Source organism: Pleurodeles waltl, chromosome 4_2, assembly GCF_031143425.1.
Source record: "Pleurodeles waltl isolate 20211129_DDA chromosome 4_2, aPleWal1.hap1.20221129, whole genome shotgun sequence".
Classification (NCBI taxonomy): Eukaryota; Metazoa; Chordata; class Amphibia; order Caudata; family Salamandridae; genus Pleurodeles; species Pleurodeles waltl.
This window is the reverse complement of record NC_090443.1, coordinates 1,012,063,849-1,012,088,112: the sequence shown is the minus strand read 5'-3', so window position 1 is coordinate 1,012,088,112 and position 24,264 is coordinate 1,012,063,849. Positions and strand designations below refer to the sequence as shown.

Here is a 24,264-nt window from a genome sequence, read left to right as displayed (position 1 = left end):
ACCAGCACTGGCAGCCTTCTGGCGCCCGTGGCTACGGTGGTCTTGAGAAAAGACCACCAAAGTGATAATGAGGGCATTTTTGTTGATTTGTGACTTTGCATGGTGCAAAGGTTTATAAAATTTGACCCCTAGAGCCTGAATGCAACTTTTCTTACTTTCACTTTCTGTTCAGATAGTGTCTCGTATTTTGAATCAGATAAAACAACTAAAAGTAAAACCACTATTAACAGTTAGGTTCTACTTTTATACATGTGGTGTTGGAAAAGGCCCTCTCTGTAGGGTCATCCCCTAACTTTTTGCCTTCCAGCCCCTCTTGTTGCTAATTTTGTTTTAGTTGACTTTAGGACTCTATGCCCTTTACCACTGTTACCCTGTGCTAAAGTGCTTGCAATATTTAATTCACTTGTAACTCTCTTATAGAGTGATATACCATATACCCAGGGCCAGTAAATTAAATGCTCTCAGTGGGCCTGCAACACATTGTACCACCCATCTAAGTAGCATGACGTTGCCACCTGAATGCAGTGTTACGCTGCCAAGTTAGCTTGGTATTTAAAACCTCTTGCCAAGCCATAAACTCACATTTTGTTAAATATAAGTCACTCCTGGGGCAGGCCCTAAGTAGCCATAAGGCAGGGTGCTGTCTAATGCTTTGTAATTGAAATGTAGGACATGTACATTTAAGATTTCTAGTCCTGGTAGTGAAAAACACCAAAATGTATTTTTCACTACTGTGGGGCCTATGCCTCCCATATAATGGCATCTCTGTAAGAGAGGAGGTAGATCTGTCATGTTTAGTACCTATGAAATTGTAATGATAAATCCAATTTAGTGACAAAGTTGAATTTATTGTTACAATGTTGGAAATTACATTTTTAGAAAGTTGGCATTTTCCTGCTCTTGGCCCTATGTGCCTGCAGCCTGTTTCTGTTTGCTTGTCTAGGTTGGGTGACAGCTAGGCTTTGTGTATTCCCCCTAGACAGCCATACACAAAAGAAGCTTAATGGGACATCCTGAGAAGATGGGAGGGAGGAACTGGGCAAAGCCTCACACTTACACCTGAATAGGCTGCGTCCTGTCTCCACACAAAGGGTTGCACATCCCTTTGTAGTGAACCTGGAGCCAGGGTGGTACGGAAGGACATCTGTGCACTTCAAAAGCCCTCCTTTGAAGTCTTCACCACTTCAAAGGCACCTCTGGATATAAGAACTGAACCTTGGACCCTACTACTTCAGTACACTTCTGGACCTGTGCTGCTGAAGGATTGCCATTCTTCTGGACTGCTGCTCTGGAATAACTACTGCTTTGCTGTGCTGACCTGCTGCTCCCCTTACCTGGGTGTGAAGGCTGACCAACTTGACCTGACCCCAGAACCCAGAGTGACTCCACAGGCTAGTTGGCTGTCCTCCAGATCCAATGTGTCAGGGATATTAACAACTTCCAACTATCCTGTATCTCCACCTGAACTCTGCCTTCTGTAAGTCTGCCCTGCCAAGTAGTGCCATCTCAGTCTTGGACCCTAGGAAGTGGGCCTAAAGTGCTTGATCTATCACAACCCATGCATCATTACAGCCTCGAAGAACAGAACAAGTGCATTGCCTCCATTGCTTGGGTCAGTACCAACACATCCCTGCTACTGTGTGAATCAGAACCAGTGAATCACCCCTGTTGGTGGATCAGATCAGGGACAGAGCGACAGTCTACTCGACACAAGGTTCTCGCATCCCTGTCGTCGACAGCCTTGATGAAGACAATGATGCTGAACCTCCACATAGCAACAACCTGCTCATCGAAGCTAACACATGACCTCTGCTGCAGGGACAGCGCATCACTACCGCCACAAGGATTGATAGCAGCGCATCGCCTTGTCTGCACTCTGTATCCTCATAGTCAACAGGATCCTCTACGTCGAAGCAACCCGGACTAAGGTACTTTTTGCTCAGCAGGCCAAGCCTTGTCCCTGTAGCTAGCCCAGGTTCTATTGTGGTCGACCTGAACATTTGACTTTCTCTTGGCCCAGAGTGACCAAATATGCTGTGTTGGTGCTTTGTGCTTTTTGGCACAATTTTCACTTAATTCTTTAAAAAACAATATTGTACGAGGTTGGCCGATTGAAAACACCAGACTACCTGTTATAGGTGTTAGGTATGATGCCTTTATTGCTCTTTATACAGTATCACTAGTGTTGTGGGAGGATGTCTTGTAGGTAGGTATGGGTGAGGGTCTTCTTTCTTCTGGTCGCTAATCTCGTCTTCTTCTTTCTTTTCTTCTGGAGGCCTCGCGGGAAGCGTGTGGGGACAGAAGAAGAATAGGCATGGTAAGTGTTTGGTTTTTTATCCCCTCCTATTTTCTTTCCCCTCTCTACTTCTCCTCTCCACTCTACTATCGTACTGCGTGGCTTTTTCTTCTATCTTTATCTTCCTCTACTCTCTTTTCTTTCAGCCTGTTGGGTTTTCCTTTCGGTCACTCTGTTTTCCCTTTCTTAACCCTCCTCCCTGGTGCTGGCGGGGTTTTTTCCTTTTTTGTTTTTCCCTTTCTCGTCTTTTCTTATTTCTTCCCATTTTCTGTGCCTATTATACGCTTGTCGTATGCGTCTCGCTAGTGTCCTTTTCTTTCTTCCTCTTTGGTCTGTTCCTGTTCTTTTCTTTCTCTCTTCTTGCTTTTTAGGCTAAGCTCCTCTGGTTTACTGCCTTCCAGCACTCTTGTATTTGTCTTTCTGATTCCTTACACCTCTTTCCCCACTCTTCTCCCCGTGCTCTTAGTGCTTTCCCCGTGTTTTTCCCCTTTTCTGTCCCCCTCCCTCCTCACTCTCCTTCCTCCCTGTCCCGAACTCCCGTACCTGGCTTGGCCACGCTTCTCCTGAAGCGTGGCGGGCTCACTCGTGGGCTCCCCGGGGCCACCAGTCCTTGTCTTGGTATCGGGTCCGCAAGGGTCTTGATTCCGGCTCTGGTCCTGGCTTTGGATGAAGAGTCCTGAAATTTTCCGGATCTTCCTCGTTCCTCGTCCTCCGCTGCTCGTCCTCTGGTTCTCCCATCGGCTCTCTCAATCGCCACCACTGGATTCCGTCTCTCTTCTTTTGAATGGGTGGAACGACCCTTTTTATGGTGTCATGCTTGCGTGGCTTATGCAGGGAGCCAATGGAGAGGGGTTCTCCCCGGGTTACTTCCGTGTTGTCCGTGGCAGAGACAGCACAAGACATGTTGATGTGCAGATCGGTCCGGTCCGATCCGTCACAAATATCTTCGGTTTTCCTCTTTGGATTTGTTATTTTGTTGTCAAATAATTGATTAAAATGTAATCTATTTTTCTACATTGGTTTGGAATTTTGCCTGCATTGTGTTTTTACTTTACTACTGTTTGTGCGCTCCATAAATACTTTACATATTGCCTCTAAGTTAAGTCTGACTGCTTGTGTACCAAGCTACCCAGGGCTAAGCACAGGTAAATTTAGTGACTGTTTGTAGTTCACCCTGCAAGGGATTGGGCTATTGCTTGACCAGGGCTCACACCACAGTCAACCAATGACCACATTTCTCGCATACATTTTTTACTTTGGGAGGCAAAAACCTTCTCATGTTTATTCTGCCCCTCTCTTGATTATATTTCACGACATTTTGCATTCTCTACATCTTGCTGTAGAGAGTGGCAAGGGTCCCCTACTGTGTATATGTAGATTGGGTTGAAGGTGCTAACAGGGTCTATAAAGCCTGCTGTTCTTTCCTCAAACACTTCAAATAATCTTGGGTTATCTCTGAGGGGACTGAATAGATATGCAGATTGAGGACTGCAGGGGGCCCAGTCATTAAAAGAAAAAAAACAAAGCCTCATAAATCAGTATATGGCTTTTGAAAGGCTGGTGTTCCGTCGGTTGAAGGTTCCCGTATTTTGTGACTCTATTAACTCAAGTGCGCATGGTTCTAATGTTGCATATACTCATAAAATCTGTATTTCTCAGCTCATTCATAGTGGGCCAAAAGCGTGAGGCTTGTAAATAACTTCAGCATTAATTAACATCAGTCTCAGTGGTGTAATGAACTTGAGGGGCCCCCTTGCAAAGTAGCTGGAGGGAACCCCCTGGACTCATTCATGGGCCTGCTGCCTGTGCACAGTGTACTGTGCTGAGGGGGCCCCCTGGAGCTCGGTGACCCCCCCAGCATCATGGTGGCTGCGGGGGCCTTTGTTACACCAGTGATCAGCCTTCTGAGGTAGTATTTTGATGCAGAAAATACATTATAAAATGAAGAAAGTTGCATCTGCAGAATCACATAATTCTACTGTCCCTGGGTATAGTATACAATGGAACAGCATTTGTTTTCCTTAAATATAGAGAATATGTTTCAAATGTGACAAAGCCATCCTTTCCCTGTGACCCCTTCTGGTAGGGCCTCAATTTTAACATGGAGCAAGGATTTATAGTTTGTATATATTAGCATTGAAAGTAAAGCCACACAAAATGCAGCAAACTAAGCACTAGTGAGTAAGGGCCTGATTTAAATATTGGCAGTGTTACCACCAAACCACGTCAGCACGGCAGTGCTCCGCCTGCTGTATTTAGATGTTATAGTCCTGTAGGCGGTGTACTGCTGGTGGTTCGCTGCTGTTCGGAAGACATTCTGGGACCCAATAGGCACCAGACAATGGCAGAGGCCACAAAATAAAGGTAAATCACACACCCACACTGCACTTTTGCCACATATGTCCCCATTCATCATACACAACACAATACACCACATGCCCACCATTCTCCATTGTATTCCACCACAACAGAACATGTACATGCTGCAAACACACATTGCCATACGTCCATACCACAACATACACACAATAGTGATGCTGCACCGACACACAACATAACCACAACAACCATCACATCTACACTCTCATCTACACAAACATACTCACACAACATCAGAACTACACACATCATGACAACAACTGTCACACTACAATGCTCACCTGTATGTTGCACACACCAACAGAACACACAACATAACACACACAACAGCAATGCCATATGCATGAGGCACACATACAGACCCCACCACAGCACCCACTACATCTCCTTCCACCTCAACCACGCCAACCAGTCAATAGCATGGCACACATACATACACATACTGACTTACACACACAACACGAAGCACAACATGAAATGCACAGATCCACTTGCAATGTGCACACATGGACACTGTTGACAAGTGTGATAGTATCATCATTCATTTGCCTATGAACACTGACGTCATAATGACAGTTGTGTGCAATATGTGTTGTGTACAACTGTGTCCCCACCCATGTCTGACCCACTTGTGCTCCCGCAAATACATGTCACAGTAATCTCACAAAATGATATTTATCTATTCAAAACACCTGTATGTGTGTATGTGTGTGTGTGTGTGTGTGTGTGTGTATATATATATATATATATATATATATTTTTTTTTTTTTAATTTTCACTGAAAAAAACAAAGGTTACACGACCGTTATAGTTACGGAATACAATTGAAAACAAACATAGAAATTCACTTAAAAAAACAAAGGTTACAGAGACTTTATAGTTAGGCTCACATTTTAAACGTACCTAAGGTAACTATAACTTGCACACCTGCCATGCACAGTTTTTTAATCAAAAATGTTACTGCATATATTACATTGTTATTATCAATGATGTTATCAAAGATGTCCTGAGTGCCATAATTTTTGGGGTAATTAACCATGCATGGCGATTGTGCAAGTCATACTTACCTTAGGGCATGAGTCATAGTTACTTGAGATAACTCTAACTATACGGGTGAATTTCTATGGTTTGGTACGTTTAAAATTTTAGCCTATCTCTAACACTCCTGTAACCTTTGTTTTTTTCTGTGATTTTCTCAGTTTTTTTAATGTGTAGTAATTTTCATTTCTATACGTTAATCCAACCACTGCTATGCATGGCCTTTGGTCATGCGAGGCGGCGGTTGGCCACAGGGCCTGGCCTGCTGACAGGCCCTCAGGCCAAGCCCTTATAAACACCCAACCTTGCACCATGCTCAGCCTTCACCTGTGTGCAGAGGAGGTTTCCTGCAAGACATAACCTGCAGCCAGATCCCGCAGCCAACCCACCCCAACCACCCAACCCCATGCTGCGCTTGGCCCCTTTGGCAGTGAGCGGTAGAAATCGGCAGCGGGCTCTCTGGGTGTGCGAATAGGTGTGAAAGAGTGTATCTGGGGGTAAGAGCGACTGTGAGAGTGTCTGTTTAGGTGTGAGAGTGCGTACATCAGTGTCTTAGTGGGTGTGTCAGTATGTGCATGGGTCTGTAAGTGGGTACACAAGGATGTCAGTGGGTCTCTGTTTGGATGTGAGAGAGTCTAACTGGGTATGTGAGTGGGTGCTTAACTGCCCAGCGGGACTGTGAGTGTGTGCTTGAGGGTCTGAGTGGGGCTGTGAGTGAATACACAAGGGTCTGAGTGGGTCTGTGAGTAGGTGAGTCAGTGTCTGAGTGGGCCTGTGAGGGGGTGTGTAAGTGTCTGACTGTGTGTATGAGTGGGAGAAAGAGATTGAGAGAAAGAGAGTGAGAGGGAGGGAGATTGAGAGTTTTTTTAGGCTTGGATGTATGATATACTTAGACAGCGTGCAACCTGCAACCAACTTCTGCAACCCAGCCCCAGCTGAAATTTTGCATCTCTGTTGGACTTTTGCTTATGCAGGGTCATCCCCAGACTTTTTTGCCTCCTGCCTCCTATTTTTTTCTGACATGCTGCTGTTGGCTTTTCAACTCTGAGCACTTTACCACTGCTAACCAGTGCTAAAGTGCATATGCTCTCCTGTTTAAATTGTATGTAAGTGGTTTATCCATGATTGGCATATTTGGTTTACTAGTAAGTCCCTAGTAAGGTGCACTAGAGGTGCCAGGGCCTGTAAATCAAATGCTACTAGTGGGCCTGCAGCACTGGTTGTGCCACCCACATAAGTAGCTCTGTAATCATGTCTCAGACCTGCCACTGCAGTGTCTGTATGTGTAATTTTACACTGTAAATTCAACTTGGCAAGTGTACCCACTTGCCAGGCCTAAACCTTCCCTTTCCTTACATGTAAGGCACCCCTAAGGTAGGCCCTAGGTAGCCCAAGGGCAGGGTGCAGTGTATGGATAAGGTAGGACATATAGTAATGTGGTTTATATGTCCTGACAGTGAAATACTGCCAATTTCGTTTTCACTGTTGCAAGGTCTGTCTCTCTCTCATAGGATAATATGGGGGCTACCTTTAAATATGATTAAAGTGTAGATTCCCCTAGAGAGTAGATGGACATGTGGAGTTTGGGATCCCTGAACTCACAATTTAAAAATACATCTTTTAGTAAAGTTGATTTTGAGATTGTGCGTTTGGAAATGCCACTTTTAGAAAGTGAGCATTTTCTTGCTTAAACCATTCTGTGACTCTGCCTGGTTTGTGGATTCCCTGTCTGGGTCAGTTTGACAGTTGGGTTGTTTTTCACCTCACACCAGACAGTGACACAAAGGGAGCTGGGGTGTAATCTGCATTTCCTGATTAGCCATCTCTGCTAGGAGGGAGGGGTGGAGTGGTCACTCTCATCTGAAAGGACTGTGCCTGCCTCTGACAATGCTGTCTCCAACCCCCTGGTGTGTGTCTGAGGCCTTGCCTGGGCAAGGCAGGATTTCACAAGAAGGTGTGAGTCCCCTTTGAAGGAAGGTGACTTCAAAGACTAAAATGGGTATAAGAAGGGCACCCAAACTTACAAACTTTAGAAACACTTCTGGAACCAAGAGGAACCTCTGCCTGGAGAAGAGCTGATAGCTGAGGAAAAAGTGCTGCCCTGCCTGTGACTGTGCTTTGTGGAGCTTTCCTGCAGTGCTGCTTCTGTCAGAGTAAGAGGGCAAAGACTGGACTTTGTGTGCCTTCCATCTTGAAGAAGAAATCTCCAAGGGCTTGATGTAGAGCTTGCCTCCTGTTGTTGAAGTCTCAGGGATAGCAAAGACTTCTTCCTGCCAGCACCTGGAGTCTCTGGAGAGACCCCTACTCTGCTCTGTGGTGCCCTTCCAGTTCCTGGGACCCTGAAAGGAGAAGCTGGCAGCCTAAGGACAAAAATACACGCACCGAGTACCGTGCGGAGAAAAGATCGACGCGAATCCGATCGCGGCTGAGAAAACGACGCGACGCCGGTTTCGCAGCTGAGAAACGACGCCGCAGGAAACGCGACCGAAACACCGACGCCCGGAGCAGGAGAAACGACGCGCAGCATCGCTGACGGAGGCTGAGAGATCGCACCCTGCGCCGCGGGACTTTCGGATCGTCGTGTGGCTGGCTTTTTCAACGCGCACCGCCGTGCCGAGTTGTTTTCGACGCACACAGCCGTGCAGGGTTACTTTCGACGCACACCGCCCGTGCGGGGTTATTTTTGACGCAAACCAGGTACATTTTCACGCTAGCAGCGCTAGTGTGGTGTTACAACTACCTAAAGACTCTTTTTATTTTAAACCTTTAAAAAATCATAACTTGACTTGTGTATGTTGGATTTTTGTCGTTTTGGTCTTGTTTTGTCTAGATAAATATTTCCTATTTTTCTAAACTGGTGTTGTGTCATTTTGTAGTGTTTTCATTAAGTTACTGTGTGTGTTGGTACAAATACTTTACACCTAGCACTCTGAGGTTAAGCCTACTGCTCTGCCAAGCTACCAAGGGGGTAAGCAGGGGTTAGCTGAGTGTGATTCTCTTTTATCCTAACTAGAGTGAGGGTCCTTGCTTGAACAGGGGGTAACCAGACTGTCAACCAAAGACCCCATTTCTAACAATCTCCTTGTCAACAAAGTTGTGCCAGTGGTAAAATCAGCATGGGCCCCATTCAGCATCACGGACAGCCAAGACAACTCTGCACCCGGACCCCACAGACCTGCTAGGAATGAACTGACTCTTGTGGCCTGGTCCCAGGGCACCAACTGCATTGTATGGTTTGACATGTTGAATATCATTTTTGCTATTCAATGCTCAACATAAATCCAGGATCATAGATTCCTACCAACTTTATAAAGTTGATGAGCAGCTGCTAGCTCATTATTTTATTTGATCATTTCTGTCCGACCTCCTAAAAAGATTGGCTCTGTGGCACAATGGATACTGCTTTGGCTTTCAAGAGTAATGTAAAGAAGGCAGTCAAAAGTTGTGGTTTTGAATCCCACCAGAGGCAATGTTGTCCTACATTTCTTTTATAATGAATTGAAATTGCAATAAATAATGCAGCTTCTTCTTGCTCTGAAATCATTCACCAAAATGGCCTTTGAAAGAAGGCCTATTTTCAACCGACACCACTTGAATAGAAAATATTGTATAATCTACATATAAGAGGAAATTGACAGGTAGACTGAGTAAAATATAATGTATTAGGCAGTAAGAGTTTTTGGTCCTTTCTTAATTGTGTATTGTCAATGAAGAAGCATGAATTCCGAATCAGCAGAAAATGAGATGGTACAAATTTCAGGACTTAAAGAGATAAAATATAATGCTGAGATGTCAAAAGCTTGAAATATCAATTCATGATAAAACTCTACATATTGATTATCAATATATGTAATGATAATAATAAATGATTGTCAGTAAATGTAAGGTTGGTATCCTTCCAAATTGTTTTAATGTGATTTGAAGATTAGAGTAAGCAGAGCCTGGATAGCTCAGTCGGTAGAGCATCAGACTTTTAATCTGAGGGTCCAGGGTTCAAGTCCCTGTTCAGGCGGGGTGCTATGTTTAAGAAGAAGTACTCTTTTAGTTTCTATTGCATGATGAACAAGATATTACATTGACAGAATTGCAAAACCTTCTTAAATGGAGTTTTTTAAATTGTCAAGATTTTATCCGTCAGAGGCCTTTTGAGTAGACTTATCCAACTGTATCATGTAGTTTGGCATGTTGAATATCTTTTTCCCCATGCAATGCTCAACATGTAACCATGATTATAGTATCCTATCAACTTTGTAAAGTTGATCATCAGTTGCTTGCTCATTATTTTATTTCAGAATTTCTGAAAAGTTTCTTGGTGCAGGTTGGCTCTGTGGCGCAATGGATAGCGCATTGGACTTCTAGGAAAATGTTAAAAAAGGCATTCAAAGGCTGTGGGTTCGAATCCCACCAGAGTCAATATTATTGCTCAATTTCTTTCATAACGAATTGAAATAGCAATAAACAATGCAGCTTCAGCTTCACCCAAAATCATTTACCAAAATAGCCTTTGAAAGAAGGCCTGTTTTAAACAAAGAGTGCTTGAATAGAAAACATTGTATAATCAATATGCAAGAGGAAATTGTCAGGTGTACTGATGAAAATATAATTTACTAGATAGTAGGAGTTTCGGCCCTTTCTCAATTGTATACTGTCACTGAAGAAGCATGAATTCTAAGTCAGCAGAAAATGAGATAGTACATATTTCAGGACTTAAAATAGATGACATTTAATGCTGAGGTTTCAAAAGTTTGAAATATCAGTTCACTATCAAACGCTACATAATGCTTGTCAATATATGCAATCATATTCATAAATGTAGTGTCGGTTGGTATCCTTCCACATAGTTTTAAGATGATTTGAAGAGGAAAGTTAGTAGACCTTGGATAGTTCAGTGAGTGGCACAGCAGACTTTTAATATGAGTGTCCAGGTTTGAAGTTCCTGTTCAGGCAGTGTGTTACGTTTAAGAAGATGCACTCTTTAAGTTTCCACTGCTTGATGAATAAGATATTACATTAAGGGAATTGCAAAACCTTCTTATATGGAGTTGTTAAACTCCTTGCTGTTTTATCTGTGCTATGCCTTTTGAGTCGACTTAACACTTAACCAACTGCATTGTATGGTTTGACATGTTGAATATCATTTTTGCTATTCAATGCTCAACATAAATCCAGGATCATAGATTCCTAACAACTTTATAAAGTTGATGAGCAGCTGCTAGCTCATTATTTTATTTGATCATTTCTGTCCGACATCCTAAAAAGATTGGCTCTGTGGCACATTGGATACTGCTTTGGCTTTCAAGAGTAATGTAAAGAAGGCAGTCAAAAGTTGTGGTTTTGAATCCCACCAGAGGCAATGTTGTCCTACATTTCTTTTATAATGAATTGAAATTGCAATAAATAATGCAGCTTCTTCTTGCTCTGAAATCATTCACCAAAATGGCCTTTGAAAGAAGCCCTTTTTTCAACCGACACCACTTGAATAGAAAATATTGTATAATCTACATATAAGAGGAAATTGACAGGTAGACTGAGTAAAATATAATGTATTAGGCAGTAAGAGTTTTTGGTCCTTTCTTAATTGTGTATTGTCAATGAAGAAGCATGAATTCCGAATCAGCAGAAAATGAGATGGTACAAATTTCAGGACTTAAAGAGATAAAATATAATGCTGAGATGTCAAAAGCTTGAAATATCAATTCATGATAAAACTCTACATATTGATTATCAATATATGTAATGATAATAATAAATGATTGTCAGTAAATGTAAGGTTGGTATCCTTCCAAATTGTTTTAATGTGATTTGAAGATTAGAGTAAGCAGAGCCTGGATAGCTCAGTCGGTAGAGCATCAGACTTTTAATCTGAGGGTCCAGGGTTCAAGTCCCTGTTCAGGCGGGGTGCTATGTTTAAGAAGAAGTACTCTTTTAGTTTCTATTGCATGATGAACAAGATATTACATTGACAGAATTGCAAAACCTTCTTAAATGGAGTTTTTTAAATTGTCAAGATTTTATCCGTCAGAGGCCTTTTGAGTAGACTTATCCAACTGTATCATGTAGTTTGGCATGTTGAATATCTTTTTCCCCATGCAATGCTCAACATGTAACCATGATTATAGTATCCTATCAACTTTGTAAAGTTGATCATCAGTTGCTTGCTCATTATTTTATTTCAGAATTTCTGAAAAGTTTCTTGGTGCAGGTTGGCTCTGTGGCGCAATGGATAGCGCATTGGACTTCTAGGAAAATGTTAAAAAAGGCATTCAAAGGCTGTGGGTTCGAATCCCACCAGAGTCAATATTATTGCTCAATTTCTTTCATAACGAATTGAAATAGCAATAAACAATGCAGCTTCAGCTTCACCCAAAATCATTTACCAAAATAGCCTTTGAAAGAAGGCCTGTTTTAAACAAAGAGTGCTTGAATAGAAAACATTGTATAATCAATATGCAAGAGGAAATTGTCAGGTGTACTGATGAAAATATAATTTACTAGATAGTAGGAGTTTCGGCCCTTTCTCAATTGTATACTGTCACTGAAGAAGCATGAATTCTAAGTCAGCAGAAAATGAGATAGTACATATTTCAGGACTTAAAATAGATGACATTTAATGCTGAGGTTTCAAAAGTTTGAAATATCAGTTCACTATCAAACGCTACATAATGCTTGTCAATATATGCAATCATATTCATAAATGTAGTGTCGGTTGGTATCCTTCCACATAGTTTTAAGATGATTTGAAGAGGAAAGTTAGTAGACCTTGGATAGTTCAGTGAGTGGCACAGCAGACTTTTAATATGAGTGTCCAGGTTTGAAGTTCCTGTTCAGGCAGTGTGTTACGTTTAAGAAGATGCACTCTTTAAGTTTCCACTGCTTGATGAATAAGATATTACATTAAGGGAATTGCAAAACCTTCTTATATGGAGTTGTTAAACTCCTTGCTGTTTTATCTGTGCTATGCCTTTTGAGTCGACTTAACACTTAACCAACTGCATTGTATGGTTTGACATGTTGAATATCATTTTTGCTATTCAATGCTCAACATAAATCCAGGATCATAGATTCCTAACAACTTTATAAAGTTGATGAGCAGCTGCTAGCTCATTATTTTATTTGATCATTTCTGTCCGACATCCTAAAAAGATTGGCTCTGTGGCACAATGGATACTGCTTTGGCTTTCAAGAGTAATGTAAAGAAGGCAGTCAAAAGTTGTGGTTTTGAATCCCACCAGAGGCAATGTTGTCCTACATTTCTTTTATAATGAATTGAAATTGCAATAAATAATGCAGCTTCTTCTTGCTCTGAAATCATTCACCAAAATGGCCTTTGAAAGAAGCCCTTTTTTCAACCGACACCACTTTAATAGAAAATATTGTATAATCTACATATAAGAGGAAATTGACAGGTAGACTGAGTAAAATATAATGTATTAGGCAGTAAGAGTTTTTGGTCCTTTCTTAATTGTGTATTGTCAATGAAGAAGCATGAATTCCGAATCAGCAGAAAATGAGATGGTACAAATTTCAGGACTTAAAGAGATAAAATATAATGCTGAGATGTCAAAAGCTTGAAATATCAATTCATGATAAAACTCTACATATTGATTATCAATATATGTAATGATAATAATAAATGATTGTCAGTAAATGTAAGGTTGGTATCCTTCCAAATTGTTTTAATGTGATTTGAAGATTAGAGTAAGCAGAGCCTGGATAGCTCAGTCGGTAGAGCATCAGACTTTTAATCTGAGGGTCCAGGGTTCAAGTCCCTGTTCAGGCGGGGTGCTATGTTTAAGAAGAAGTACTCTTTTAGTTTCTATTGCATGATGAACAAGATATTACATTGACAGAATTGCAAAACCTTCTTAAATGGAGTTTTTTAAATTGTCAAGATTTTATCCGTCAGAGGCCTTTTGAGTAGACTTATCCAACTGTATCATGTAGTTTGGCATGTTGAATATCTTTTTCCCCATGCAATGCTCAACATGTAACCATGATTATAGTATCCTATCAACTTTGTAAAGTTGATCATCAGTTGCTTGCTCATTATTTTATTTCAGAATTTCTGAAAAGTTTCTTGGTGCAGGTTGGCTCTGTGGCGCAATGGATAGCGCATTGGACTTCTAGGAAAATGTTAAAAAAGGCATTCAAAGGCTGTGGGTTCGAATCCCACCAGAGTCAATATTATTGCTCAATTTCTTTCATAACGAATTGAAATAGCAATAAACAATGCAGCTTCAGCTTCACCCAAAATCATTTACCAAAATAGCCTTTGAAAGAAGGCCTGTTTTAAACAAAGAGTGCTTGAATAGAAAACATTGTATAATCAATATGCAAGAGGAAATTGTCAGGTGTACTGATGAAAATATAATTTACTAGATAGTAGGAGTTTCGGCCCTTTCTCAATTGTATACTGTCACTGAAGAAGCATGAATTCTAAGTCAGCAGAAAATGAGATAGTACATATTTCAGGACTTAAAATAGATGACATTTAATGCTGAGGTTTCAAAAGTTTGAAATATCAGTTCACTATCAAACGCTACATAATGCTTGTCAATATATGCAATCATATTCATAAATGTAGTGTCGGTTGGTATCCTTCCACATTGTTTTAAGATGAATTGAAGATGAAAGTTAGTAGACACTGGATAGTTCAGTGAGTGGCACAGCAGACTTTTAATATGAGTGTCCAGGTTTGAAGTTCCTGTTCAGGCAGTGTGTTATGTTTAAGAAGATGCACTCTTGAAGTTTCCACTGCTTGATGAATAAGATATTACATTAAGGGAATTGCAAAACCTTCTTATATGGAGTTGTTAAACTCCTTGCTGTTTTATCTGTGCTATGCCTTTTGAGTCGACTTAACACTTAACCAACTGCATTGTATGGTTTGACATGTTGAATATCATTTTTGCTATTCAATGCTCAACATAAATCCAGGATCATAGATTCCTACCAACTTTATAAAGTTGATGAGCAGCTGCTAGCTCATTATTTTATTTGATCATTTCTGTCCGACCTCCTAAAAAGATTGGCTCTGTGGCACAATGGATACTGCTTTGGCTTTCAAGAGTAATGTAAAGAAGGCAGTCAAAAGTTGTGGTTTTGAATCCCACCAGAGGCAATGTTGTCCTACATTTCTTTTATAATGAATTGAAATTGCAATAAATAATGCAGCTTCTTCTTGCTCTGAAATCATTCACCAAAATGGCCTTTGAAAGAAGGCCTATTTTCAACCGACACCACTTGAATAGAAAATATTGTATAATCTACATATAAGAGGAAATTGACAGGTAGACTGAGTAAAATATAATGTATTAGGCAGTAAGAGTTTTTGGTCCTTTCTTAATTGTGTATTGTCAATGAAGAAGCATGAATTCCGAATCAGCAGAAAATGAGATGGTACAAATTTCAGGACTTAAAGAGATAAAATATAATGCTGAGATGTCAAAAGCTTGAAATATCAATTCATGATAAAACTCTACATATTGATTATCAATATATGTAATGATAATAATAAATGATTGTCAGTAAATGTAAGGTTGGTATCCTTCCAAATTGTTTTAATGTGATTTGAAGATTAGAGTAAGCAGAGCCTGGATAGCTCAGTCGGTAGAGCATCAGACTTTTAATCTGAGGGTCCAGGGTTCAAGTCCCTGTTCAGGCGGGGTGCTATGTTTAAGAAGAAGTACTCTTTTAGTTTCTATTGCATGATGAACAAGATATTACATTGACAGAATTGCAAAACCTTCTTAAATGGAGTTTTTTAAATTGTCAAGATTTTATCCGTCAGAGGCCTTTTGAGTAGACTTATCCAACTGTATCATGTAGTTTGGCATGTTGAATATCTTTTTCCCCATGCAATGCTCAACATGTAACCATGATTATAGTATCCTATCAACTTTGTAAAGTTGATCATCAGTTGCTTGCTCATTATTTTATTTCAGAATTTCTGAAAAGTTTCTTGGTGCAGGTTGGCTCTGTGGCGCAATGGATAGCGCATTGGACTTCTAGAAAATTGTTAAAAAAGGCATTCAAAGGCTGTGGGTTCGAATCCCACCAGAGTCAATATTATTGCTCAATTTCTTTCATAACGAATTGAAATAGCAATAAACAATGCAGCTTCAGCTTCACCCAAAATCATTTACCAAAATAGCCTTTGAAAGAAGGCCTGTTTTAAACAAAGAGTGCTTGAATAGAAAACATTGTATAATCAATATGCAAGAGGAAATTGTCAGGTGTACTGATGAAAATATAATTTACTAGATAGTAGGAGTTTCGGCCCTTTCTCAATTGTATACTGTCACTGAAGAAGCATGAATTCTAAGTCAGCAGAAAATGAGATAGTACATATTTCAGGACTTAAAATAGATGACATTTAATGCTGAGGTTTCAAAAGTTTGAAATATCAGTTCACTATCAAACGCTACATAATGCTTGTCAATATATGCAATCATATTCATAAATGTAGTGTCGGTTGGTATCCTTCCACATAGTTTTAAGATGATTTGAAGAGGAAAGTTAGTAGACCTTGGATAGTTCAGTGAGTGGCACAGCAGACTTTTAATATGAGTGTCCAGGTTTGAAGTTCCTGTTCAGGCAGTGTGTTACGTTTAAGAAGATGCACTCTTTAAGTTTCCACTGCTTGATGAATAAGATATTACATTAAGGGAATTGCAAAACCTTCTTATATGGAGTTGTTAAACTCCTTGCTGTTTTATCTGTGCTATGCCTTTTGAGTCGACTTAACACTTAACCAACTGCATTGTATGGTTTGACATGTTGAATATCATTTTTGCTATTCAATGCTCAACATAAATCCAGGATCATAGATTCCTAACAACTTTATAAAGTTGATGAGCAGCTGCTAGCTCATTATTTTATTTGATCATTTCTGTCCGACATCCTAAAAAGATTGGCTCTGTGGCACAATGGATACTGCTTTGGCTTTCAAGAGTAATGTAAAGAAGGCAGTCAAAAGTTGTGGTTTTGAATCCCACCAGAGGCAATGTTGTCCTACATTTCTTTTATAATGAATTGAAATTGCAATAAATAATGCAGCTTCTTCTTGCTCTGAAATCATTCACCAAAATGGCCTTTGAAAGAAGCCCTTTTTTCAACCGACACCACTTGAATAGAAAATATTGTATAATCTACATATAAGAGGAAATTGACAGGTAGACTGAGTAAAATATAATGTATTAGGCAGTAAGAGTTTTTGGTCCTTTCTTAATTGTGTATTGTCAATGAAGAAGCATGAATTCCGAATCAGCAGAAAATGAGATGGTACAAATTTCAGGACTTAAAGAGATAAAATATAATGCTGAGATGTCAAAAGCTTGAAATATCAATTCATGATAAAACTCTACATATTGATTATCAATATATGTAATGATAATAATAAATGATTGTCAGTAAATGTAAGGTTGGTATCCTTCCAAATTGTTTTAATGTGATTTGAAGATTAGAGTAAGCAGAGCCTGGATAGCTCAGTCGGTAGAGCATCAGACTTTTAATCTGAGGGTCCAGGGTTCAAGTCCCTGTTCAGGCGGGGTGCTATGTTTAAGAAGAAGTACTCTTTTAGTTTCTATTGCATGATGAACAAGATATTACATTGACAGAATTGCAAAACCTTCTTAAATGGAGTTTTTTAAATTGTCAAGATTTTATCCGTCAGAGGCCTTTTGAGTAGACTTATCCAACTGTATCATGTAGTTTGGCATGTTGAATATCTTTTTCCCCATGCAATGCTCAACATGTAACCATGATTATAGTATCCTATCAACTTTGTAAAGTTGATCATCAGTTGCTTGCTCATTATTTTATTTCAGAATTTCTGAAAAGTTTCTTGGTGCAGGTTGGCTCTGTGGCGCAATGGATAGCGCATTGGACTTCTAGGAAAATGTTAAAAAAGGCATTCAAAGGCTGTGGGTTCGAATCCCACCAGAGTCAATATTATTGCTCAATTTCTTTCATAACGAATTGAAATAGCAATAAACAATGCAGCTTCAGCTTCACCCAAAATCATTTACCAAAATAGCCTTTGAAAGAAGGCCTGTTTTAAACAAAGAGTGCTTGAATAGAAAACATTGTATAATCAATATGCAAGAGGAAATTGTCAGGTGTACTGATGAAAATATAATTTACTAGATAGTAGGAGTTTCGGCCCTTTCTCAATTGTATACTGTCACTGAAGAAGCATGAATTCTAAGTCAGCAGAAAATGAGATAGTACATATTTCAGGACTTAAAATAGATGACATTTAATGCTGAGGTTTCAAAAGTTTGAAATATCAGTTCACTATCAAACGCTACATAATGCTTGTCAATATATGCAATCATATTCATAAATGTAGTGTCGGTTGGTATCCTTCCACATAGTTTTAAGATGATTTGAAGAGGAAAGTTAGTAGACCTTGGATAGTTCAGTGAGTGGCACAGCAGACTTTTAATATGAGTGTCCAGGTTTGAAGTTCCTGTTCAGGCAGTGTGTTACGTTTAAGAAGATGCACTCTTTAAGTTTCCACTGCTTGATGAATAAGATATTACATTAAGGGAATTGCAAAACCTTCTTATATGGAGTTGTTAAACTCCTTGCTGTTTTATCTGTGCTATGCCTTTTGAGTCGACTTAACACTTAACCAACTGCATTGTATGGTTTGACATGTTGAATATCATTTTTGCTATTCAATGCTCAACATAAATCCAGGATCATAGATTCCTAACAACTTTATAAAGTTGATGAGCAGCTGCTAGCTCATTATTTTATTTGATCATTTCTGTCCGACATCCTAAAAAGATTGGCTCTGTGGCACAATGGATACTGCTTTGGCTTTCAAGAGTAATGTAAAGAAGGAAGTCAAAAGTTGTGGTTTTGAATCCCACCAGAGGCAATGTTGTCCTACATTTCTTTTATAATGAATTGAAATTGCAATAAATAATGCAGCTTCTTCTTGCTCTGAAATCATTCACCAAAATGGCCTTTGAAAGAAGCCCTTTTTTCAACCGACACCACTTTAATAGAAAATATTGTATAATCTACATATAAGAGGAAATTGACAGGTAGACTGAGTAAAATATAATGTATTAGGCAGTAAGAGTTTTTGGTCCTTTCTTAATTGTGTATTGTCAATGAAGAAGCATGAATTCCGAATCAGCAGAAAATGAGATGGTACAAATTTCAGGACTTAAAGAGATAAAATATAATGCTGAGATGTCAAAAGCTTGAAATATCAATTCATGATAAAACTCTACATATTGATTATCAATATATGTAATGATAATAATAAATGATTGTCAGTAAATGTAAGGTTGGTATCCTTCCAAATTGTTTTAATGTGATTTGAAGATTAGAGTAAGCAGAGCCTGGATAGCTCAGTCGGTAGAGCATCAGACTTTTAATCTGAGGGTCCAGGGTTCAAGTCCCTGTTCAGGCGGGGTGCTATGTTTAAGAAGAAGTACTCTTTTAGTTTCTATTGCATGATGAACAAGATATTACATTGACAGAATTGCAAAACCTTCTTAAATGGAGTTTTTTAAATTGTCAAGATTTTATCCGTCAGAGGCCTTTTGAGTAGACTTATCCAACTGTATCATGTAGTTTGGCATGTTGAATATCTTTTTCCCCATGCAATGCTCAACATGTAACCATGATTATAGTATCCTATCAACTTTGTAAAGTTGATCATCAGTTGCTTGCTCATTATTTTATTTCAGAATTTCTGAAAAGTTTCTTGGTGCAGGTTGGCTCTGTGGCGCAATGGATAGCGCATTGGACTTCTAGGAAAATGTTAAAAAAGGCATTCAAAGGCTGTGGGTTCGAATCCCACCAGAGTCAATATTATTGCTCAATTTCTTTCATAACGAATTGAAATAGCAATAAACAATGCAGCTTCAGCTTCACCCAAAATCATTTACCAAAATAGCCTTTGAAAGAAGGCCTGTTTTAAACAAAGAGTGCTTGAATAGAAAACATTGTATAATCAATATGCAAGAGGAAATTGTCAGGTGTACTGATGAAAATATAATTTACTAGATAGTAGGAGTTTCGGCCCTTTCTCAATTGTATACTGTCACTGAAGAAGCATGAATTCTAAGTCAGCAGAAAATGAGATAGTACATATTTCAGGACTTAAAATAGATGACATTTAATGCTGAGGTTTCAAAAGTTTGAAATATCAGTTCACTATCAAACGCTACATAATGCTTGTCAATATATGCAATCATATTCATAAATGTAGTGTCGGTTGGTATCCTTCCACATTGTTTTAAGATGAATTGAAGATGAAAGTTAGTAGACACTGGATAGTTCAGTGAGTGGCACAGCAGACTTTTAATATGAGTGTCCAGGTTTGAAGTTCCTGTTCAGGCAGTGTGTTATGTTTAAGAAGATGCACTCTTGAAGTTTCCACTGCTTGATGAATAAGATATTACATTAAGGGAATTGCAAAACCTTCTTATATGGAGTTGTTAAACTCCTTGCTGTTTTATCTGTGCTATGCCTTTTGAGTCGACTTAACACTTAACCAACTGCATTGTATGGTTTGACATGTTGAATATCATTTTTGCTATTCAATGCTCAACATAAATCCAGGATCATAGATTCCTACCAACTTTATAAAGTTGATGAGCAGCTGCTAGCTCATTATTTTATTTGATCATTTCTGTCCGACCTCCTAAAAAGATTGGCTCTGTGGCACAATGGATACTGCTTTGGCTTTCAAGAGTAATGTAAAGAAGGCAGTCAAAAGTTGTGGTTTTGAATCCCACCAGAGGCAATGTTGTCCTACATTTCTTTTATAATGAATTGAAATTGCAATAAATAATGCAGCTTCTTCTTGCTCTGAAATCATTCACCAAAATGGCCTTTGAAAGAAGGCCTATTTTCAACCGACACCACTTGAATAGAAAATATTGTATAATCTACATATAAGAGGAAATTGACAGGTAGACTGAGTAAAATATAATGTATTAGGCAGTAAGAGTTTTTGGTCCTTTCTTAATTGTGTATTGTCAATGAAGAAGCATGAATTCCGAATCAGCAGAAAATGAGATGGTACAAATTTCAGGACTTAAAGAGATAAAATATAATGCTGAGATGTCAAAAGCTTGAAATATCAATTCATGATAAAACTCTACATATTGATTATCAATATATGTAATGATAATAATAAATGATTGTCAGTAAATGTAAGGTTGGTATCCTTCCAAATTGTTTTAATGTGATTTGAAGATTAGAGTAAGCAGAGCCTGGATAGCTCAGTCGGTAGAGCATCAGACTTTTAATCTGAGGGTCCAGGGTTCAAGTCCCTGTTCAGGCGGGGTGCTATGTTTAAGAAGAAGTACTCTTTTAGTTTCTATTGCATGATGAACAAGATATTACATTGACAGAATTGCAAAACCTTCTTAAATGGAGTTTTTTAAATTGTCAAGATTTTATCCGTCAGAGGCCTTTTGAGTAGACTTATCCAACTGTATCATGTAGTTTGGCATGTTGAATATCTTTTTCCCCATGCAATGCTCAACATGTAACCATGATTATAGTATCCTATCAACTTTGTAAAGTTGATCATCAGTTGCTTGCTCATTATTTTATTTCAGAATTTCTGAAAAGTTTCTTGGTGCAGGTTGGCTCTGTGGCGCAATGGATAGCGCATTGGACTTCTAGAAAATTGTTAAAAAAGGCATTCAAAGGCTGTGGGTTCGAATCCCACCAGAGTCAATATTATTGCTCAATTTCTTTCATAACGAATTGAAATAGCAATAAACAATGCAGCTTCAGCTTCACCCAAAATCATTTACCAAAATAGCCTTTGAAAGAAGGCCTGTTTTAAACAAAGAGTGCTTGAATAGAAAACATTGTATAATCAATATGCAAGAGGAAATTGTCAGGTGTACTGATGAAAATATAATTTACTAGATAGTAGGAGTTTCGGCCCTTTCTCAATTGTATACTGTCACTGAAGAAGCATGAATTCTAAGTCAGCAGAAAATGAGATAGTACATATTTCAGGACTTAAAATAGATGACATTTAATGCTGAGGTTTCAAAAGTTTGAAATATCAGTTCACTATCAAACGCTACATAATGCTTGTCAATATATGCAATCATATTCATAAATGTAGTGTCGGTTGGTATCCTTCCACATAGTTTTAAGATGATTTGAAGAGGAAAGTTAGTAGACCTTGGATAGTTCAGTGAGTGGCACAGCAGACTTTTAATATGAGTGTCCAGGTTTGAAGTTCCTGTTCAGGCAGTGTGTTACGTTTAAGAAGATGCACTCTTTAAGTTTCCACTGCTTGATGAATAAGATATTACATTAAGGGAATTGCAAAACCTTCTTATATGGAGTTGTTAAACTCCTTGCTGTTTTATCTGTGCTATGCCTTTTGAGTCGACTTAACACTTAACCAACTGCATTGTATGGTTTGACATGTTGAATATCATTTTTGCTATTCAATGCTCAACATAAATCCAGGATCATAGATTCCTAACAACTTTATAAAGTTGATGAGCAGCTGCTAGCTCATTATTTTATTTGATCATTTCTGTCCGACATCCTAAAAAGATTGGCTCTGTGGCACAATGGATACTGCTTTGGCTTTCAAGAGTAATGTAAAGAAGGCAGTCAAAAGTTGTGGTTTTGAATCCCACCAGAGGCAATGTTGTCCTACATTTCTTTTATAATGAATTGAAATTGCAATAAATAATGCAGCTTCTTCTTGCTCTGAAATCATTCACCAAAATGGCCTTTGAAAGAAGCCCTTTTTTCAACCGACACCACTTGAATAGAAAATATTGTATAATCTACATATAAGAGGAAATTGACAGGTAGACTGAGTAAAATATAATGTATTAGGCAGTAAGAGTTTTTGGTCCTTTCTTAATTGTGTATTGTCAATGAAGAAGCATGAATTCCGAATCAGCAGAAAATGAGATGGTACAAATTTCAGGACTTAAAGAGATAAAATATAATGCTGAGATGTCAAAAGCTTGAAATATCAATTCATGATAAAACTCTACATATTGATTATCAATATATGTAATGATAATAATAAATGATTGTCAGTAAATGTAAGGTTGGTATCCTTCCAAATTGTTTTAATGTGATTTGAAGATTAGAGTAAGCAGAGCCTGGATAGCTCAGTCGGTAGAGCATCAGACTTTTAATCTGAGGGTCCAGGGTTCAAGTCCCTGTTCAGGCGGGGTGCTATGTTTAAGAAGAAGTACTCTTTTAGTTTCTATTGCATGATGAACAAGATATTACATTGACAGAATTGCAAAACCTTCTTAAATGGAGTTTTTTAAATTGTCAAGATTTTATCCGTCAGAGGCCTTTTGAGTAGACTTATCCAACTGTATCATGTAGTTTGGCATGTTGAATATCTTTTTCCCCATGCAATGCTCAACATGTAACCATGATTATAGTATCCTATCAACTTTGTAAAGTTGATCATCAGTTGCTTGCTCATTATTTTATTTCAGAATTTCTGAAAAGTTTCTTGGTGCAGGTTGGCTCTGTGGCGCAATGGATAGCGCATTGGACTTCTAGGAAAATGTTAAAAAAGGCATTCAAAGGCTGTGGGTTCGAATCCCACCAGAGTCAATATTATTGCTCAATTTCTTTCATAACGAATTGAAATAGCAATAAACAATGCAGCTTCAGCTTCACCCAAAATCATTTACCAAAATAGCCTTTGAAAGAAGGCCTGTTTTAAACAAAGAGTGCTTGAATAGAAAACATTGTATAATCAATATGCAAGAGGAAATTGTCAGGTGTACTGATGAAAATATAATTTACTAGATAGTAGGAGTTTCGGCCCTTTCTCAATTGTATACTGTCACTGAAGAAGCATGAATTCTAAGTCAGCAGAAAATGAGATAGTACATATTTCAGGACTTAAAATAGATGACATTTAATGCTGAGGTTTCAAAAGTTTGAAATATCAGTTCACTATCAAACGCTACATAATGCTTGTCAATATATGCAATCATATTCATAAATGTAGTGTCGGTTGGTATCCTTCCACATAGTTTTAAGATGATTTGAAGAGGAAAGTTAGTAGACCTTGGATAGTTCAGTGAGTGGCACAGCAGACTTTTAATATGAGTGTCCAGGTTTGAAGTTCCTGTTCAGGCAGTGTGTTACGTTTAAGAAGATGCACTCTTTAAGTTTCCACTGCTTGATGAATAAGATATTACATTAAGGGAATTGCAAAACCTTCTTATATGGAGTTGTTAAACTCCTTGCTGTTTTATCTGTGCTATGCCTTTTGAGTCGACTTAACACTTAACCAACTGCATTGTATGGTTTGACATGTTGAATATCATTTTTGCTATTCAATGCTCAACATAAATCCAGGATCATAGATTCCTAACAACTTTATAAAGTTGATGAGCAGCTGCTAGCTCATTATTTTATTTGATCATTTCTGTCCGACATCCTAAAAAGATTGGCTCTGTGGCACATTGGATACTGCTTTGGCTTTCAAGAGTAATGTAAAGAAGGCAGTCAAAAGTTGTGGTTTTGAATCCCACCAGAGGCAATGTTGTCCT

General features: G+C 38.7%; 16 non-coding genes across 16 annotated transcripts; all 16 read left to right on the top strand.

The window, feature by feature from the left end:
* The first annotated feature begins 9,652 nt into the window (after nucleotides 1–9,652).
* TRNAK-UUU (transfer RNA lysine (anticodon UUU)) lies at nucleotides 9,653–9,725 on the top strand. Its single transcript has one exon. It is a non-coding gene; the product is annotated as a tRNA-Lys (tRNA).
* A 309-nt stretch (nucleotides 9,726–10,034) lies between these two features.
* TRNAR-UCU (transfer RNA arginine (anticodon UCU)) lies at nucleotides 10,035–10,126 on the top strand. Its single transcript is given in 2 exon segments — nucleotides 10,035–10,071; nucleotides 10,091–10,126. It is a non-coding gene; the product is annotated as a tRNA-Arg (tRNA).
* Nucleotides 10,127–11,536: 1,410 nt separating this feature from the next.
* On the top strand, nucleotides 11,537–11,609 carry TRNAK-UUU (transfer RNA lysine (anticodon UUU)). Its single transcript has one exon. It is a non-coding gene; the product is annotated as a tRNA-Lys (tRNA).
* A 309-nt stretch (nucleotides 11,610–11,918) lies between these two features.
* TRNAR-UCU (transfer RNA arginine (anticodon UCU)) lies at nucleotides 11,919–12,010 on the top strand. The gene is given in 2 exon segments: nucleotides 11,919–11,955; nucleotides 11,975–12,010. It is a non-coding gene; the product is annotated as a tRNA-Arg (tRNA).
* Nucleotides 12,011–13,420: 1,410 nt separating this feature from the next.
* TRNAK-UUU (transfer RNA lysine (anticodon UUU)) lies at nucleotides 13,421–13,493 on the top strand. The gene has a single exon. It is a non-coding gene; the product is annotated as a tRNA-Lys (tRNA).
* Nucleotides 13,494–13,802: 309 nt separating this feature from the next.
* On the top strand, nucleotides 13,803–13,894 carry TRNAR-UCU (transfer RNA arginine (anticodon UCU)). The gene is given in 2 exon segments: nucleotides 13,803–13,839; nucleotides 13,859–13,894. It is a non-coding gene; the product is annotated as a tRNA-Arg (tRNA).
* A 1,410-nt stretch (nucleotides 13,895–15,304) lies between these two features.
* On the top strand, nucleotides 15,305–15,377 carry TRNAK-UUU (transfer RNA lysine (anticodon UUU)). The gene has a single exon. It is a non-coding gene; the product is annotated as a tRNA-Lys (tRNA).
* Nucleotides 15,378–15,686: 309 nt separating this feature from the next.
* Nucleotides 15,687–15,778, top strand: TRNAR-UCU (transfer RNA arginine (anticodon UCU)). Its single transcript is given in 2 exon segments — nucleotides 15,687–15,723; nucleotides 15,743–15,778. It is a non-coding gene; the product is annotated as a tRNA-Arg (tRNA).
* A 1,410-nt stretch (nucleotides 15,779–17,188) lies between these two features.
* TRNAK-UUU (transfer RNA lysine (anticodon UUU)) lies at nucleotides 17,189–17,261 on the top strand. Its single transcript has one exon. It is a non-coding gene; the product is annotated as a tRNA-Lys (tRNA).
* A 309-nt stretch (nucleotides 17,262–17,570) lies between these two features.
* On the top strand, nucleotides 17,571–17,662 carry TRNAR-UCU (transfer RNA arginine (anticodon UCU)). Its single transcript is given in 2 exon segments — nucleotides 17,571–17,607; nucleotides 17,627–17,662. It is a non-coding gene; the product is annotated as a tRNA-Arg (tRNA).
* A 1,410-nt stretch (nucleotides 17,663–19,072) lies between these two features.
* Nucleotides 19,073–19,145, top strand: TRNAK-UUU (transfer RNA lysine (anticodon UUU)). The gene has a single exon. It is a non-coding gene; the product is annotated as a tRNA-Lys (tRNA).
* Nucleotides 19,146–19,454: 309 nt separating this feature from the next.
* On the top strand, nucleotides 19,455–19,546 carry TRNAR-UCU (transfer RNA arginine (anticodon UCU)). Its single transcript is given in 2 exon segments — nucleotides 19,455–19,491; nucleotides 19,511–19,546. It is a non-coding gene; the product is annotated as a tRNA-Arg (tRNA).
* A 1,410-nt stretch (nucleotides 19,547–20,956) lies between these two features.
* TRNAK-UUU (transfer RNA lysine (anticodon UUU)) lies at nucleotides 20,957–21,029 on the top strand. Its single transcript has one exon. It is a non-coding gene; the product is annotated as a tRNA-Lys (tRNA).
* A 309-nt stretch (nucleotides 21,030–21,338) lies between these two features.
* Nucleotides 21,339–21,430, top strand: TRNAR-UCU (transfer RNA arginine (anticodon UCU)). Its single transcript is given in 2 exon segments — nucleotides 21,339–21,375; nucleotides 21,395–21,430. It is a non-coding gene; the product is annotated as a tRNA-Arg (tRNA).
* Nucleotides 21,431–22,840: 1,410 nt separating this feature from the next.
* On the top strand, nucleotides 22,841–22,913 carry TRNAK-UUU (transfer RNA lysine (anticodon UUU)). Its single transcript has one exon. It is a non-coding gene; the product is annotated as a tRNA-Lys (tRNA).
* Nucleotides 22,914–23,222: 309 nt separating this feature from the next.
* TRNAR-UCU (transfer RNA arginine (anticodon UCU)) lies at nucleotides 23,223–23,314 on the top strand. Its single transcript is given in 2 exon segments — nucleotides 23,223–23,259; nucleotides 23,279–23,314. It is a non-coding gene; the product is annotated as a tRNA-Arg (tRNA).
* Nucleotides 23,315–24,264: the final 950 nt, after the last annotated feature.